The sequence below is a fragment of the Hemitrygon akajei genome, chromosome 14 (assembly GCF_048418815.1).
Source record: "Hemitrygon akajei chromosome 14, sHemAka1.3, whole genome shotgun sequence".
In the NCBI taxonomy this organism is placed as follows: domain Eukaryota; kingdom Metazoa; phylum Chordata; class Chondrichthyes; order Myliobatiformes; family Dasyatidae; genus Hemitrygon; species Hemitrygon akajei.
This window is the reverse complement of record NC_133137.1, coordinates 80,181,036-80,198,794: the sequence shown is the minus strand read 5'-3', so window position 1 is coordinate 80,198,794 and position 17,759 is coordinate 80,181,036. Positions and strand designations below refer to the sequence as shown.

The 17,759-nt window shown below is 44.3% G+C and overlaps 1 protein-coding gene across 1 annotated transcript in view; it reads right to left on the bottom strand.

Annotated features, from left to right (window-relative positions):
• Positions 1-17,759, bottom strand: part of elapor2b (endosome-lysosome associated apoptosis and autophagy regulator family member 2b) — a 125,136-nt gene that overhangs the window by 76,071 nt on the left and 31,306 nt on the right. The window lies entirely within an intron of this gene.

The following is a 17,759-nucleotide window of genomic DNA, read 5'->3' as shown; positions in this document are numbered from 1 at the left end:
TGCCAGAATAACTCAAAGAGCAGACTTTTATCTTCCTACCCGTAACTACGGAAAAAGGTATCAATAAGATTAAAGGAGCACAGAGAAACTTTATAAGGATGTTAAACTATCAGACCAGAAGATGCAGAAGCAGAATTAAACCATTCAGCCCATCAAATCTGCTCTGTCATTTCATCATGGCTGATTTACAATCCCTTTCAACCCCACTCTCCTGCCTTCTCCCCATAACCTTTGATGCTCTGACTAATCAAGAACCTATTAATGACTGATTTAAAGATACCCAAAGATCTGGCCTCCTCAGCTGTCAGTGACAATAAATTTCACAGATTCACCACCCTCTAATTTAAGAGGTTCCAGGACACTAGGACCTGAGTTATAGGGAAAGGTTGAATAGGTTAGGACTTCATCCTCTGGAGTAGGAGACTGAGGGGAGAATTGATAGAGGTATACAGAATTATGAGGGGTACAGACAGAGTAGATGCAAGCAGGCCTTTTCTACTGAGATTGGGTGAGACTAGAACTAGAGGTCATTAGGTTAAGGGTGAAAGGTGAAACATCTACGGGGAACTTCTTCACTCAGAGGGTGGTGAGAGTGTGGAACGAGCTGCCAGTGGAAATGGTGGATGTGGATTTGATTTCAACATTTAAGAGAAGTTTGGATGAGTATATGGACAGGAGGAGTACAGAGAGCTATTGTCCGGGTGCAGATCGATGGGACTAGGCAGAACAATAGCTCAGCACAGACTAAATGGGCTGAAGAACCTGTTTCTCTAGTGCTCTGTGACTCTGCGATTCTATGTCTTTTCTCAGCCAACACTTGTTTCTGCACTATTATTACACACCTTAAAGAACCAAGTCTGAAATCATCGATCAGGCTGCCTGACCTGTTGAACATTTACAGGTAGCATTTTATGTCTTCATTCAATAAACAGACTGCCAAAATCCACTGAAATATTTCCCCATCTCAGAGCAGTCTACTGACCTACAGGCAATCAGACAATGTTGCTCGAGATAATCTCTACTTTCTAAATTACTTTAAATAACAGAAGCACTTGGGAGGCTGAATCACAGGTGGTGACAAATCAGCATGTAAGAAGGAGATTGAAAATCTGGCTGAGTGGTGCCACAATAGCAACATCTTAAACCAAAGTCAAAATAAAATTTATTATCAGAGTACATACACGTCACCACATACAACCCTGAGATTCTCTTCCTGCAGGCGTACTTAGCAAATCTGTAAACAGGATCAATGGACAACAAGCTGTGCAAATGCAGATATAAATAAATAATGAGCATGAAATAACAAGATAAAAGAGTCCTTAAATGAGTATAGTTGTGCCTGATGGTTGAGGGGTAGTAACTGTTCTTGAACCTGGTGAAGCAAGTCCTGAGGCTCCTGTACCTTCTACCTGACGGCAGCAGCGAGAAAGAAGCATGGCCTGGGCTATGACGATCTCTGACGATGGACGCTGCTTTCCTACGGCAACGTTTCACGTAGATGCGCTCAATGATTGGGAGAGTCTTACCCATGATGTACTGGGCTGAATCCATGACCTTTTGTAGGATTTTCTGCTCAAAGGCATCAATGTTCACGAACCAGGCCGAAATGCAGCCAATCAGCACATTTTCCACCTCACATCTATAGAAATTTGCCAAGGTTTTTGATGACATGTTAAATCTCTGCATAATCCTGAGGAAGTAGGGCACAGTCGTGCTTTCTTTGCAATTATATTTATATAATGGGTCCAGGACAAGTTTTCTGAGATACGAGAGGTGATTGATAAGTTCGAGGCCTAAGGTAGGAGTCAATTTTATAAAACCTAGCACATTTATTTTTCAACATAGTCCCCTCCTACAATTGCACACTTAGTCCAGCGGTCGTGGAGCATACGGATCTTGGACCTCCAGAAAGTGTCCACAGCACGGGGTGATTGATAAGTTTGTGGCCTAAGGTAGAAGGAGATGAGTTATTCAAACTTTCTGCATAGTCACTCAAAGAGTTGACCTGCATGTGCATGTAACAAGAGCTGTATAACTCATCTCCTTCTACCTTAAGCCACAAACTTATCAATCACCCATCTGTGGACACTTTCTGGAGGTCCAAGATCCGTATGCTCCACGACCGCTGGACTAAGTGTGTAAATGTAGGAGGGGACTATGTTGAAAAATGAATGTGCTAGATTTTCTAAAACTGACTCCTTCTACCTTAGGCCAGAAATTTATTAATCACCCTTCTGATGCACCATCAATAACTCACTCTGAGACATAAAGGCGAGATATCGGCTTTTATTGACTGGAAGAAGGAACAAGCAGTGAGTGACCACCATACTACATCCTGGAGACAGAGAGGCCGGGCTCAGACCTCCATCACCTTTATACAGGGGTCTGTGGGAGGAGCCACAGGGGCAGTCATCAGGGGGCGTGTCCAGACAGGTATATGTAGTTCACCACACCGTAACGACACCCAGGAATTAAAATTTGCTAACTCTCCCTACCTCTGATCCTCCGATGATTACTGGCTCATGGACCTTTGGTTTCCCTCTCCTGAAGCCTTGCTGGCATTGAGTGAGAGGTTGTTGTTACTACACCACTCAAATTTTCAATCTCCAAATTTTTGGAAAAACACTTGGGCAAAGGTTGGTGCCCAGTAGCTGAGGTTGAAACCCAGGAATGACCAATCGGCACTCATTGGAACAGTGCACAGGACCCGTGGCTGAAGGAGGTCAGGCACACAGAGATCGGTATCACCAGTAGAAAGGGGGGTGAAGAGGGGTTTTGGCATGCTGGCTCTTTACCGACTACAGCTCAGCATTTAATACCATCATCCCCTCAAATCTAATCAATAAGCTCCAAGACCTTGGCCTCAATACCTCCCTGTGCAATTGCATCCTGAATTTCCTCACTTATAGACCCCAGTCAGTTCAGATTGGCAAAAACATCTCCTCCACGATCTCTATCAGGGATGTGTGCTTAGTTCCCTGCTCTACTCGTTTTATACCTATGACTGTGGGGCTAAGCACAGCTCCAACATTATATACAAATTGGCTGATGACACCACTATTGTGGGCCGTATCAAAGGTGGTGATGAATCAGCAGACTTTGAAATTTGAATTCATGTTTCATGTGATCACACTGGCAGTTTATGTTACCCTTGTTCAAAGTTTAAAGTAAATTTATTATCAAAATACATATATGTCACCATATACAACCCTGAGGTTCATTTTCTTGCAGGCATACACAGCAAGTCCAAGAAACACAATAGGATCAATGACAGACCACACCCAACAGGGCAGACAAACAACCAATGTGCAAAACACAACGATTTGTGCAAATACAAAAGCAAATCATAATAATTAATAAATAGGAATAAAATATCGAGAATATGAGATGAAGAGCCCTTGAAAGTGAGTGCATAGGTGTGGGAACAGTTCAGTGATGGGGCAAGCGAAGGTGAGTGAAGATATCCCTGCTGGTTCAAGAACCTGATGGTTGAGGGGTTAATAACTGTTGTAATTGCTCCCATCTCAACCACATCTTCTGACAGGCATGGACACCACCTGGGTCTAAACGGATGATGAGTTGGCCAGCCTCCCAGATGGGGGCAGGTAGTCGGCAAGAGGAGACATCTGCGCTGTTAAAGATTGGCTTACCGTAATCTGAATTCAGATTGAGCTGAGCACAGATTAAATGCACCGACATGGTTCAAATGTTGAAAACCCATCAAGGGGCAGGACCTGGGTTTGTGCCATTCACGGACAACCCCACCACACTTAGCACAGCCCAGCCACATCCAGGTGAGAGCACTGTACCAAGAGGGAGCACTCTGCTGAAACTACCAACAGCAGTCTGAAGTCCAGGTTGGAAAATCCTCTGTGTAACATGGACGGAGAACATCATCTAGCAAAAATACCACCTCCAGGCTCTCTGGAAGGAAATACTTGGGCCAGTCTGTTCCAACAGGCTGGAGTGTTTTAGCCTTATCTCTTTCCTACAGTTACAGGCGTCTCCGTGTGGCAGTTTACCAAATTAAATTGGCAGACAGCAAATACGCAGATTATTGAGAGAGCAGATTCATTTTAAACACGACTTGCCACAGAGAGTCAAGGCTCAAGTTTGTTTAGCACGTGCATATTGAAACATGGAGCTAAAGGTAAAATTTCACCTAAAACCCTAAGCTGACCCCTAACTGTCATCTCTGTCCACAAAACCATCCCCACGAACTCCCAAAAAAAATTTTTTTTAACAACTAAAATGGAGCTGCGACCTCAGCGGTTGTGGTAAATTATTCAAAGTTCTAAGCAAATTTATTTCAAAGCACATATATGTCACCTTGAGTTTCATTTTCTTGCAGGTATACTCAGTAAGTCCGAGATCCATAATAGAATCAATGAAAGGCCACACCCAAGAGGGCAGACAGACAACAAATGTGCAAAACACAACAGACTGTGTAAATTTTTTTTGTTTTGTTTATCGAGATACAGCACGAAATAGCCCCATTCCAGCCCTTTGAGCTGTGCCACCCAGCGACTGACAATTTAACCCTGGCCTAATCACAGGGCAATTTACAATGACCAATTAAGCTACAAACCAGAGGAAATCTGCATGGTCACAGGGAGAACGTAGAAACCCCTCACAGGCAGAGGCCTTACAGAATCTGGGTCACTGGTATTGCAAAGTGTTGTGCTAACCACTAAGCTACCTTGGCGCCCAGAAAGAGAAAGGAGAAAAGAGAAAAAGTAATAACAATAAATAAGCATTAAATACTGAGAATGTGATATGAAGAGTCCTTGAAAGTGAGTCCATAGTTTTGGGAACAGTTCAGTGATGGGGCAGGTGAAGCTGAGTGAAGTTGTCCCCTCTGGTTCTAGAGCCTGATGCCTGAAGGATAATAACTGTTCCTGAACCCAGTGGTGTGAATCCTGAGGCTCCTGTACCCTCCTCCTGATGGCAGAGGCGAGAAGAGAGCATGAGCTGGGTGGTGGGGATTCCCGATGATGGATGCTGCTTTCCTACAACAGTGCTCTGCTTTACTTGCTCAGGGAATGATGGGCCAGTTTTATTGCCAATCCCAAGGCGGCCTCTGTGAATCTCTTCGGCATGCGGGGTCTACGTGCAGTGCATAAGTAGTGGTGGCTGGACTTGTAGATCCACTAACCCATCCCTCCACACCCCCAACCACCACTACTTTATCGTTTCCTGTCAGTCACCTTATGTACAGAGACACTCCTGTGCCTTGTACGGGTAATCAGGCACACGGTATCAGATAAGCAGCATTCACAAGAAGAGTACAATTAAAAATAAATTATACACACACAAAAGAACACGATTAGAACAAAATAAGAATAAAATGTGCAGTGTCTAAAGTGACAGGGGGAGTTCTTGCAGGCTTTTCCCCTCAGGTTTGGTGGGACTAGAACTAGAGGTCGCAAGTTTAGCGTAGAGGGTGAAATATTTAAGGGGAACCTTCTTCATTCAGAGGCTGGTGTGAATACAGGACGAATACAGTGGAAGCAGTAGATACGGGTTTGATTATAACAGTTAAGAGAAGTTTGGATAGGTATATGGATGGGAGGGATATAGGGGGGAGCTATGGTCAATGGGCCTAAGCAAAATAACAATTTGGCACAGACTAGATGGGCCGAAGGGCCAATTTCAGTGCTGGAGTGCTCTACGAATGCATGATTCGAGTGGTCATAGTGTTGCTGTGCTGAGGTAGTGATTAGGGTTGTGCTCGTTGGTTTAAGCAGCTGTTCTTGAACCTAGTGGTGGGGGACTTCAGACTTCCCATCCTCCTACCGGAAGGTAGCTGTGAAAAGACAGCCTGGCCCAGATGGATGTTGTATTGAGGTAGCGCCTCCTGTAGACCCCACCAATGGGGAGGGGGGATGTGCCCATGATGTATTGGGCTGAGTCCACTACACTCTGCAGCTTCTTATGCTGTGGTGTATTCGAACTGCTCTAGCAGACCAGGATGTGATCACTTCAGATACTTCTCACAGTACATCTGTAAAAGTCTGTTCAGTGAGAAAAGATACAAGGGGGAAGTGAGTAGTTCTGATTTGGGACTCCCTGCCCACAGGGAGGTGGAAACGGGGTGAGAGCCTTCAACAGGGAAGCAGAGCAACCTGAGGACTGTGGGGGAGGAGGAGAAGGGGATTGGCAGGATCTTCTCCTAGTGCCCAGCATGCACCCTATGGGCTGAATGGCCTTGCTGTAATAATACTATACTCTCATAAACAGATAAACGTTCAAAGTTCAAAATAAAATTATCACCATTGGCTCTTTTGAACATGTTGTATGGGAATGTCCAGGGGTTTTTGGTTTGTGGGGGGAGGTTATCAGTACTCTTACAGAACTAACGGGGGTACAATTACCAATGGACTCTGCTGTACATCTTCTAAATGATGACCCCCACCTTTCCCTTACGGAAAAAACACGCAAAATCTGGCTGGCAGGCCTGACTGCAGCTAAGAAGATTGTAGTCCAGTGTTGGAAACCTCCTCATGATATCTCAAGTACTCACTGGCTTTGGAGCTTTTTGGACATTTCTTATCTGGAATTATCATCAGCAAGAGTAAATGATGCACGACCAAACACAATCTTAATGTGGACAATTTTGATATCTAACTTACAAGATCTTCTGTTAAAATAGGAATGCTCTATCTGTGTATGCACTACCATTCAGTTGGAGGGGAGAGGGGTGGGGAGGAGAGAAAGGGGTGGAGAGGGTTGGGGATGAGATGTGGGGGGGGTGGCTGGGTTAAACAGTCAAAATGTAATTGGCAACTGGTTGTAGTGAATGTAATTTGTTGACGTTGCTAAAAATCAGTGATAAAAATAAAAAAGTAATAAAATAAAATTATCAACGTAGACAGCATATATAACTTTGAATTCATTTTCTTGCAGGCATTCACAGTAGAACAGAAATACAACAGAATCAATGATAAACTACACACAAATATGTGTAATACAGAATATATATGGTATAGTGTAATACAGAGTATATATGGTACAGTAACAGTGTAATACAGAATATATATGGTACAGTAACAGTGTAATACAGAGTATATATGGTACGGTAACAGTGTAATACAGAATATATATGGTACAGTAACAGTGTAATACAGAGTATATATGGTACGGTAGCAGTGTAATACAGAATATATATGGTACGGTAACAGTGTAATACAGAGTATATATGGTACGGTAGCAGTGTAATACAGAATATATATGGTACGGTAACAGTGTAATACAGAGTATATATGGTACGGTAATAGTATAATACAGAGTATATATGGTACGGTAGCAGTGTAATACAGAATATATATGGTACGGTAACAGTGTAATACAGAATATATATGGTTCATTAATAGTGAAACAGAGCAACTTCTCTGAGGATCTATCCTGGGCTCAACAGATCGATGCAGTTACAAAGAAGGCAGGACAGCAGCTATATTTCACTCGGAGTTTGTGGAGACTTGGCATGTCACCAAGGACACTTGCAAATTTCTACAGGTACACCATGGACAGCATTCTAACTGGCTGCGTCACCATCTGGTATGCGGCAAGGTGGGGTTGGGGGGAGTTGGGGCATTGCACAGAATCAAAATAAGCTGCAGAAAGTTGTCAACTCACTCAGCTCCAACGTGGGCACGAGCATACCCACTCACCAGCATCCAAGACGTCTTCAAAAAAACAATGCCTCAAAGAATGAGTAAGGATCCCCATCACCCAGGATATGCCCTTTTCTCGATGCTACCACCGGGGGTGGGGGTGGGGGGGGGTACAGGAGTCTGAAGGCACACACTCAACGGTTCAGGAACAGCTTTTTCACCTCTGCCATCAGATTTGTGAATGGACATCGCACCCAAGAACACTACTTTTTTCCTCTTTTTGTACTATTTAATTAATTTAACATTTTTAATATAGATATACTTCTTAGTGTAATTTACAGTTGTTGTTATTACGTATTGCAATGTCCTGCTGCCAGAAAACAAAATTTCACACATATGCCAGTGATATTAAACCTGATTCTGATTCAGAATTTTGTTCACATTTACAGAAGAAAATATTCCACAACACTGTGTCAACTTCACACTGATCAAAGGAAGAAGCCTCATTTCAGTCTCACCAAAAACATTCCACCGCCATTAGCGCTCACAACGCATTTGTTTCTTTTATCTTTGGCCTCGCTAAACGAGCTGAAGATCCATAAAGATTACAAACAAGAGAAAATCTGCGGATGCTGGAAATCAAAGTAAAACACACAAAATGCTGGAGGGTCTCAGCCCAAAACATCAACTGTTACTCGCTCCATAGATGCTGCCTGGCCTGCTGAGTTCCTCCAGCATTTTGTGTGTGTGGCTACCTATAAAGATTAGCTTTATTTGTCACACATACGTGGAAACAGTGAAGCATACAAGTTCAAAGTACCTTTATTATCAACGTGTGTATAAATCATACAACCTTGAGATTCATCTGCTTATAGGCAGCCACAAAACAAGAAACCAATTGTAAAAAAAAAGAGCCCAACACCCAATGTGCAGAAAGAGAGAAAAAAACAAATCATGTAAACAATAAGCAAGCATCAGCATTCAGAACAAAACTGAATTAATAAACCCAAAGCCCAGAGCAGCCCCGTAGCCTCGGTCTCAGCCCATCACGCAGCAGGGCAAATCGCAGTGAAGCTTGCAGACACACATCAGGAGCGCCAAAGTACGACACAGTGAAATGCGGCGTTTGCGTCAATGACCAGCACAATCCGAGGATGCGCTGGGGGCAGCCCGCGAGTGCTGACAGGCTTCTGACTCCAATGTAGCTTTCACACAATTTACTAACCCGAACTCGTACATCTCTGAGATACGGGAGGAAACCGGAGAAGCCACTGGCAGTCAAGGGGAAAACGTACAAACTCCTTGCAGGAATTTGTACAGGAATTCGTACAGGAATTCAACCCCAATCGTCCGACTGCTGACCCTGCAAAGCACTTACACAAACCACTATGCTACATGACGTCCTGTACCTCCATGTTGGGCACAGCTCACCTCCTCTATCCCCACCACCACTTCAAGCCAAGTACCAGATTTGTGGAATATTAAGACCACAAATCATATTCAGATTCATTAATATTTACTTTTTAATTTGAATTAAATTGAATTGACTTTATTTCTTACATCCTTCACATACACGAGGAATAAAAACCCATATGTTACATCTCCATCTAAATGTGCAATGTGCAATCATAGTAATTTATAATAAATAGAACAGTCAATGTAATATAGAGTACACTCAAATCAGTGTGAGTTCATTAGTCTGATGACCTGGTGGAAGAAGCTGTCCCGGAGCCTGTTGGTCCTGGCTTTTATGCTACAGTACCGCTTCCCGGTTGGTAGCAGCTGGAACAGTTTGTGGTTGGGGTGACTCAGGTCCCCAGTGATCCTACGGGCCCTTTTTACACACCTATCCTTGTAACTGTCCTGAATCATGGGAAGTTCACAACTACAGATGCACTGGGCTGTCCATACCACTCTCTGCAGAGTCCTGCGATTAAGGGAGGTACAGTTCCCATACCAGGCAGTGATGCAGCCAGTCAGGATGCTCTCAATTGTGCCCCTCTAGAAAGTTCTTAGTATCTGGGGGCCCATACCAAACTTCCTCAACTGTCTGAGGTGAAAGAGGTGCTGTTGTGCCTTTTTCATCACACAGCTGGTGTGTACAGACCACGTGAGGTCCTCGGTGATGTGTATGCCAAGGAACTTGAAGCCATTTACCCTCTCAACCCCAGATCCATTGATGTCAATAGGGGTTAACCCATCTCCATTCCTCCTGTAATCCACAACCAGCTCCTTTGTTTTTGCGACTGAGAGAGAGAGGTTGTTTTCTTGACACCACTGTGTCAGAGAGATGACTTCTTCCCTGTAGGCCATCTCATTATTGTTTGAGATAAGGCCAATCAGTGTAGTGTCATCAGCAAATTTAATTAGCAGATTGAAGCTGTGGGTGGCGATACAGTCACGGGTGTACAGGGAGTAAAGGAGGGGACTCAGTACGCAGCCCTGAGGGGCTCCTGTATTGAGAGTCTGAGGGTTGGAGGTGAGGGAGCCCTCTCTTCCAACTTGCTGGCGATCTGACATTTAGGGAATAAGCCCTCCCAGCCCTTCGAACCACAACACTCAGCAACCCTTGACCACCCCAATTTAACCCTAACCTCACTGGATAATTTACAATGACCAATTAACCTACCCGGTGTGTCTTTGGACTGTGGGAGGAAACCAGAGCACCTGGAGAAAACCTATGCATTCCACAGGGAGGATGTACGGACGCTGGGACTGACCTCTGAACTCGGGAACGCCCCAAGCTGAAATAGTGTCACGTTAACCGCTACGCTAACATGGTGTTCATTTATTTATTTAGATTCACATTCAGATTTGCTTATCACATGGACGTTGAAGCGTACAATGAAATGCAAATTTTGCGTTAACAACCAAATGCACGCAAGGGTGTGCTGCGGGGAGTCCGCAAGGTTCACCACACATTCTGACGCCAGCGTTGCATACCCACAATCCTCGGCAGAACACAACAGCAGCAAAACAAGTTCCATTCCTGGCTCCCTCCCACAACACACACACAGTCCTCTAACCCCAGGACAGGCTGTCCTCGGCTTCCAACCTCCAGCCCATTTGTGGATTCGCAAACAATCAAATGCCATTCAGAAGCAAGATCAGGTCGGTGGGACCAATCTTTAACTTTATTTCCATTTTAAAAATTAGAAAGCAGACAGAAACATCAGACAGCAAGAAACTCTTTCAGAGCAGCTTGAAAACAGGAAATCCGGAGCCTCAGGAGAGTGGCACAGCCAAAATAAAGAATAAACATACTATTTATGCAGAAAGCAATTAGCTCTTCCCAATTTTCACATGAGAAGCTGATCTCTGTTAAGTAGGGATAAAGCAGGAAAAATACAAGCTGAAACATAAACATCGTGAGAGCCTTGGGCAAATTAACGCCAAAGTGACTCAATCCCCAGTCACTGTCAATGTTGGTCCACCAAGTTCAAACTGTTTCTATGGTCACGGGGTCACAAAGTCATACAGCACAGAAATAGGCCATTCGGCCCGGCATACCTATGCTGACCTCTCTGTCCAGTTACACTAATCCCATTTGGGTGCCATAGTAGCATGGAAGCTAGTGCAACGTTATTAACAGCTCAGGGCATCGGAATTTGGAGCTCAATTCTGACGTCCTCTGGAAGGAGTTTGTACGTTCTCCCCGTGAACTACATGGGTTTCCTCCAGGTGCTCCAGTTTCCTCCCACCATCCAAATCTGTACCTGGGACGTTAATTGGTCATTGTAAGTTGACCCATGCTTAGGCTAGGATTAAATCACGGGTTGCTGGGCAACTTGGCTAGAAAGGCCAGTTCCAGAGTTCAAAGTTCAAAGTAAACTTATTATCAAAGTACATATATGTCACTATATGCAGCCCTGAGATTGACTTTCCTGCGGGCATACTCAGCAAATCTATAGAATAGTAACTACAGCAGGATCAATGAAAGATCAACCAGAGCGCAGAAGACAACAAAGTGTGCAAATCTACATATATAAATAAATAGTAATAAGTAACAAGAACATGAGATAAAGAATCCTTAAAGTGAGATCATTGTGAAAACATTGCAATGGATGGGCAAGCGACTATGGTTATCCCCTTTGTTCAAAAGCCTGATGATCCTGGGGTAGTAACTGTTCTTGAACCTGGTGTTGCGAGTCCAGAGGCCCTTGTACCTTCTACCTGATGGCAGCAGCGAGAAAAGAGAAAACAGTATCTCAATAAATAAGTAAATAAATAGTTTGTCCACATTGGAAGCCTATCCTTCTATGGCTTGTCTATTTAAGTGACCATCTAAATGCCTCCTAACATATCTGATCCCTCCACTTCCTCTATAATTGAGCAGACTTTCAGCAAACTACTCTGTGTGGAAAACTTTCCCCTCAAATCTCCCTAGTGTCAACTTACAGTAGAGAGATCCCAGTACAAAGTTATTATTTTCAGTGTCCTCAGCGATATAAAGTAAATTCAAGTATCACCCAATGGCTTCAAAGACAAAAATAATGAGACAGCAATATACCCCTACCTGTGATAATCTGGTAAACCCCTAGAATAGGGGTTCCCAACCTGGAGTTCACAGACCCCTTGGTCAGTGGCATTAAAAAGGTTGGGAACCCCTGCTCTAGAGTAGCAACCTAGCAAATCCTAACAGTTAATCTAGTCAACCCTTGCAGCAATACCTGGTAACTCCGCCATGGGGCTAGCTACCCCATCCCGTAAAAACCCAGAGGTACAGAAACACCAACAGAAACTCCAAATACCTCATGCCTGGAAGAGGAAGATGGGCTACATCTGGAGACAACTTGAAAGACTGGCCCAGGACAGAGGACTCTGGTAAGCAGCTGTCAGCAGCTGACATCCCAGTCGGGGTGATGAGGCTTAAGAAGAATGCCTAGTAAACCCCAAGATAATCAAGTAAAATCTCCACTGTTAAAGTGGATTCAGAAAAGAGGCTGTGGGACAACTAATTTATTCACTCAGATTTCACCTCCACTACTTGGATAACCGTTACTGAGCACACAACTGGGCCAAGCAGCCTTGCGTTTAAACTTCCTAAGGTCAGAGATCAACAGGTCAGGCAGTGCCTGCCAAGGAGGAAAGGACAGTCATTGTTTCCGTATCCAGGGGTTTAATATTAACCAAAATGAACTCAAAATACCTCTAACACAGCAACACAGACAAAATGCTGAGGGAACTCAGCAAGCCAGGAAGCAGCTATGGAAAGGACAGTTGACATTTCGGGCCAAGACCCTTTACCACAGCAAGATGGCCCAAGATCCTTAACAGGTATTGCCAAAACAAAAAGTTACCACCATCAGGGAGGTGGTACAGGAGCCTGAGGACACACATTCAAAGATCAAGGAACAGCTTCTTCCCCTCTATCATCAAATTTCTGAACCATTCATGAACCCACGAACACTATCTCATTATTCTGTTTATTGCTTTATTTATTTAAATTTATAACAACTTTGTGTTTCAGTACTGTACTGCTGTTTCTTGGGTGGTGGGGCAGAGATACATCTCTGTATCGCTGAAGGAGGTGTAAGGTGCTCCATCCCTCCGCTAACCTATAGGTCACCCTCAGGCAAGGTGTAGCACCTGCTTAGCCCCTGATCAGGGTTATGTGAATTCATGGGAGATGGCCGTATGAGCAGCTGGTGCACATCACAAGTCCTGGTTATGCAACTGCTAATGCCAGGCAGACAGTCTCTGAAGAGTATTGAAAATGCTCTTGGAAATCCCCCTCGAGTCACTCACCATCCTGACTTGGACAAATATCGCCGTTTCTTCATTGTCGCTGGGTCAATATCATAGAATTCCCTCCCTGAAAGCACTGTGGGTGTACCTACACCTCAGGGACTGCAGTGGTTCAAGAAGGCAGATTATCACCACCTTCTCAAGGGCAACTAGGGATGGGCAATAAATGTTGGCTTAGCTGACAACGCCCATAAATGAATACACTTTTTAAAAATGACTGGGGTCACTCGTCTTGTAAAGACACTGCCCAGAAGAAGGCAATGGCAAACCACTTCTGTAGAAGAATTCTCCAGGAGCAATCGCGGTCATGGAAAGACCATGATCGCCCACGTCATACAACACGGCACATAATGATGATGTCATAGAAAAGGACACATAACAATGATGATGATTACTGCTGCAAATCAACAAATTATACATCATACAAATCAGTGATAATAAATCTTCTTCTGATTCTGATATCCTACAGTCCACCCTCTCTATATCTCTCATCATGCTGTATACCTCTATCAGGTTCCTCTTCACCTCCTCCATTCCAGCCCAGCTTCTCCAATCTCTCCTCATAACTAACCCACTCCAACCCAGGCAATGCCCTGGTGAAACTCCCCTGCACCTTCATCACGCCCTCCCTATAACTTGATGACCAAAACTGCACACAATCCTCCAGCTGAGGTTTGACTAAGGTTTGATGGTCTTTACTTTTGTATTCAATGCCTAACCAATGAAGACTATTGTCTCGATGGTCTCTTTACCCGTGTGAGAATGGAAAATTAGGATCGGATTAGTGAAGAAGGGTGTTTGACGGCCAGCACGACTCCGTGAGCTGACCTGTTTCCGTGCTGTGGGACTAACAGCCTTGTCACCAAAGGTAGGACTCAACTCCCACCAAGAGACCACCATGTACAAGCATGCACCATGCTGGAGACAAACGCCTGCAGCATTTGTGTGATTGTTGCTCTGGATTTCCAGCATCTACAGAATCTCCTGTGTTTGTGACCATATACAGAATACCAGATATTGACTTGGGAGGTTGATCTTGAAGACAGAGAAAGCAGGATTCTCATCAGTGTGGAGAAACAGAGGGATCTTGGGGTCCACATCCATAGATCCCTCAAAGATCCTATCAACTTGCATGTCAACATTGAGGGACCTATGGACTTGACCTTAAATTCCCTCAAAGTTACCGACAAGTTGATCGGTAAAGATGACATACAGTATGTTGGCCTTCATGGTTCAAGAGCCAGGTGGTAACACTGCAACTCTATAAAACTCTGGATAGATCACACTTGGAGTGTTGTGCTTGGTTCCGGTCACCTCATTATAGGAAGGATGTGCAAGCTTCAGAGAGGGTGCAGAGGAGATTTATTAGGCTGCTGCCTGGATTAGAGAAAGTGCCTTATGATGAAAGGTTTGGCAAGCTCACTTTGGAATGAAGGAAGATGAGAGGTGAGCAAGATTATGAGAGGCATCTTTTTCTCCCCCTGGGTGGCAATGCCAATGTTAGAGGACAACTTTTTATGGTGATCAGAGGAAAGTATAAGGAGGATGTCAGATTTTTTTTAAAAAAACAGAGTGGTGAATGTGTAGAATGAGCTGCCTGGGATAGTGCGAGACGCAGACACATCAGGAACATTTAAGAGACTCTTAGATAGACACATGGATGATAGAAGAATGGCAGGGAAAGGTTAGAATGAGAGTTATATAGTCTCAAGAGGCCTTGGAAAGTTTCCAGGGCGCAAGCCTAGGCAGGGTTGTATGGGAAACCGACAGTTGCCCATGCTGCAAGTCTCCCCTCTATCAATGTTGTCCAAGGGAAGGGCAAGGGCCGATACAGCTTGGCACTCATGTCATCGCAGAGCAATGAGAGTTAAGTGCCTTGCTCAAGGACACAACACACTGCCTTAGCTGAGGCTTGAACTAGCGACCTTCAGATGACTAGACCAACGCCTTAACCACTTGGCCACGCGCGATTGAGAGTAGAGTAGGTTAAAAAGGTCAAAACAACATTGTGGGCAGAAGGGCCAGTCCTGTGCTGTGATATTCTATGTCCTACATCACACCCACACGGAGAGGAAGGAAGTGACCACAAATATAAACCTGAGGAATTGTTTAAGCAGAGGTACTGAGAATGGTGAGCACAAAGGCATGAAATGAACCGGATGTTGTGAGTTAGGACTGGGTTTTGGGTGAACGCCAGTCTCTGCAAGGGAGGGAGCCGATCTGAAAGGCACTGAAGCAGTGAAGGACAGAGGAAAAAGTGAGGTCATGTCAGAGTGACTTAGAGCATAGGTCAGCCATGATGACATTGAATGGTGGGCAGGCTTGAGGAGCCAAATAACATCCTCCAGCTCTTGTTTCCTTGTGGTCTATGTCAGGGGTGGGCAAACCTTTTGACTTGTGGGCCACAAAGGGTTCTAAAATTTGACAGGGGGGGCGGACCAGGAGCAGATGGACAGAGTGTTTTGGTAATACACCTCATAAGAGAAAATAAAATATCATGGGATATTGTAGAAAATGTAGAAAACATGTGCTTTAATTTCAATTGAAAATGAACAAATGCATTACAACAAAATATCTGTCTTTGAAGTCCCATGGTATTTAGCTATTTATTGAAATGACTTTTAAAACACTGAAAATTAAATGAATAAAATACAGCTTTTTTTAATAGTAACAGTTATTATTTTAAAGCGCTGAAAATTCTGTTATCCTTCAAGATATTATCATCATCACTCTCCTCCTGACTGTCTTTATTTCAAAAACGGTAGGAGATGCAGGTCTACTTGTCCTGCTCCTTCTTATTCAATTGTCCCCTGTGCCAAAACTCAACAACGACCAGCACAAGGACAGAACAGTGACAGCGCGCCAGTATGCGGAGCGCGTTATTTGATCTGGAGCGCATTTTTTATTTTGAGAACATACGTGCACCTGTGCACTACTCACGTCCATCACTTAACAGAAATGACATGTAACATGTAAGGCTTATTGAAAAAAATATTTTCAAATGCATTTTTTTACATAACACAACGAAGAAACTTATTTTTAATTTCAGTGGGAACAGTGTTGTTGGTCTCCCTTTTTAGCCAGCGCATCAAAGTCTGGATTTAGTTTTGTTGTGGCGATTTGAATGTGGCGCCAGAATTGCGGGGGAAAAAACGTTAACAAGATTTATTAATATAATTTCATCAAGTTCTGCGGGCCGGATTAAAAAGCTTAACGGGCCGCATATGGCCCCCGGGCCGTAGTTTGCCCATGCCTGGTCTATGTCAATGGCGATGGGGATTCAGAAACAAGCCAGCTGACCAACGAGTGTAGACCTCCTATTCGGTCAGAATCCATTCACATCACACAGAGACATGCTATTAACAGAAACTGGGGCAAACAGCCAGGAGATTAACCTCGAAGATGAACTAAAAATATTTCTCCAGTCGCAGACACTAAGAAACAAAATGACTGCGATTAATGAATGTGGACTGAAAATAACCCAGTTATGGACACCTCGCAAAGTGACCCAAATCACCAGCACGCCCAGGTTCAAGAACAGTTGTTACCTTTCAACCATCAGGCTCCTGGATGTGTGGATGGCTTCACTTGCCTCAGCCCTGAATGGACTCAGAAGAATCAGATTCAAAGTACATTTATTACCGAAGTATCTACACAGAATACAACTCTGAGATTCGTCCGCCTGCAGACAGCCATGAAACAAAAGAAGCACCACGGAACCCATTCAAGAAAACATCAAGCGTCCAACGCGCGGAAAAAAAAGAACAAATCGCGCAAACAGCAGAGAGAAAGCAAACAATTCATAGAATATCAAACATCGAACCAGGAGTCCAGTAGCATTCAGTTTAGTCCAGTTCAGTGTTGTGCCGCTAGCCCACGGCAGGCAGCCGAGCAAAGACTTCTTCGCCGGAGCTCCCCAGACTGCAACGATCGCCTTGATTAAACCGTTCAAAACCAGCAAAAGTAACCTGAATCCAGGAGCAAGAGCAACATGAACCCCACAGTCCCCCAAAATGAGTTTCACTTTCAGGGCCTCTGTCTTTGTTAGGTGTGGATTCTATAGTATTTCTTGATCTTCCTGTGGCTGCCTGCGTGAAAGTGAATCTCGAGGTTGTAGATAGTGCACATCGTCTGATAAGAAAGCAACCCACACAAAATGCCGGAGAGACTCAGCAGGTCTGGCAGCACCTATGGAAATCAACAAACAGCCGACGTCTCGGGCCGAGACCCTTCAACGGGACTGGAAAGGAAGGGGGGAAGATGCCAGAATAAGAAGGTGCGGGGAGGGGAAGTAGGTTAGCTGGAAGGTGATAGGTGAAGCCAGGTGGGTGGGAAAGTTAAAGGGCCAGAGAGAAAGGAATCTGATCGGAAGGAGAGTGGACCAGAGGAGAAAGGGAA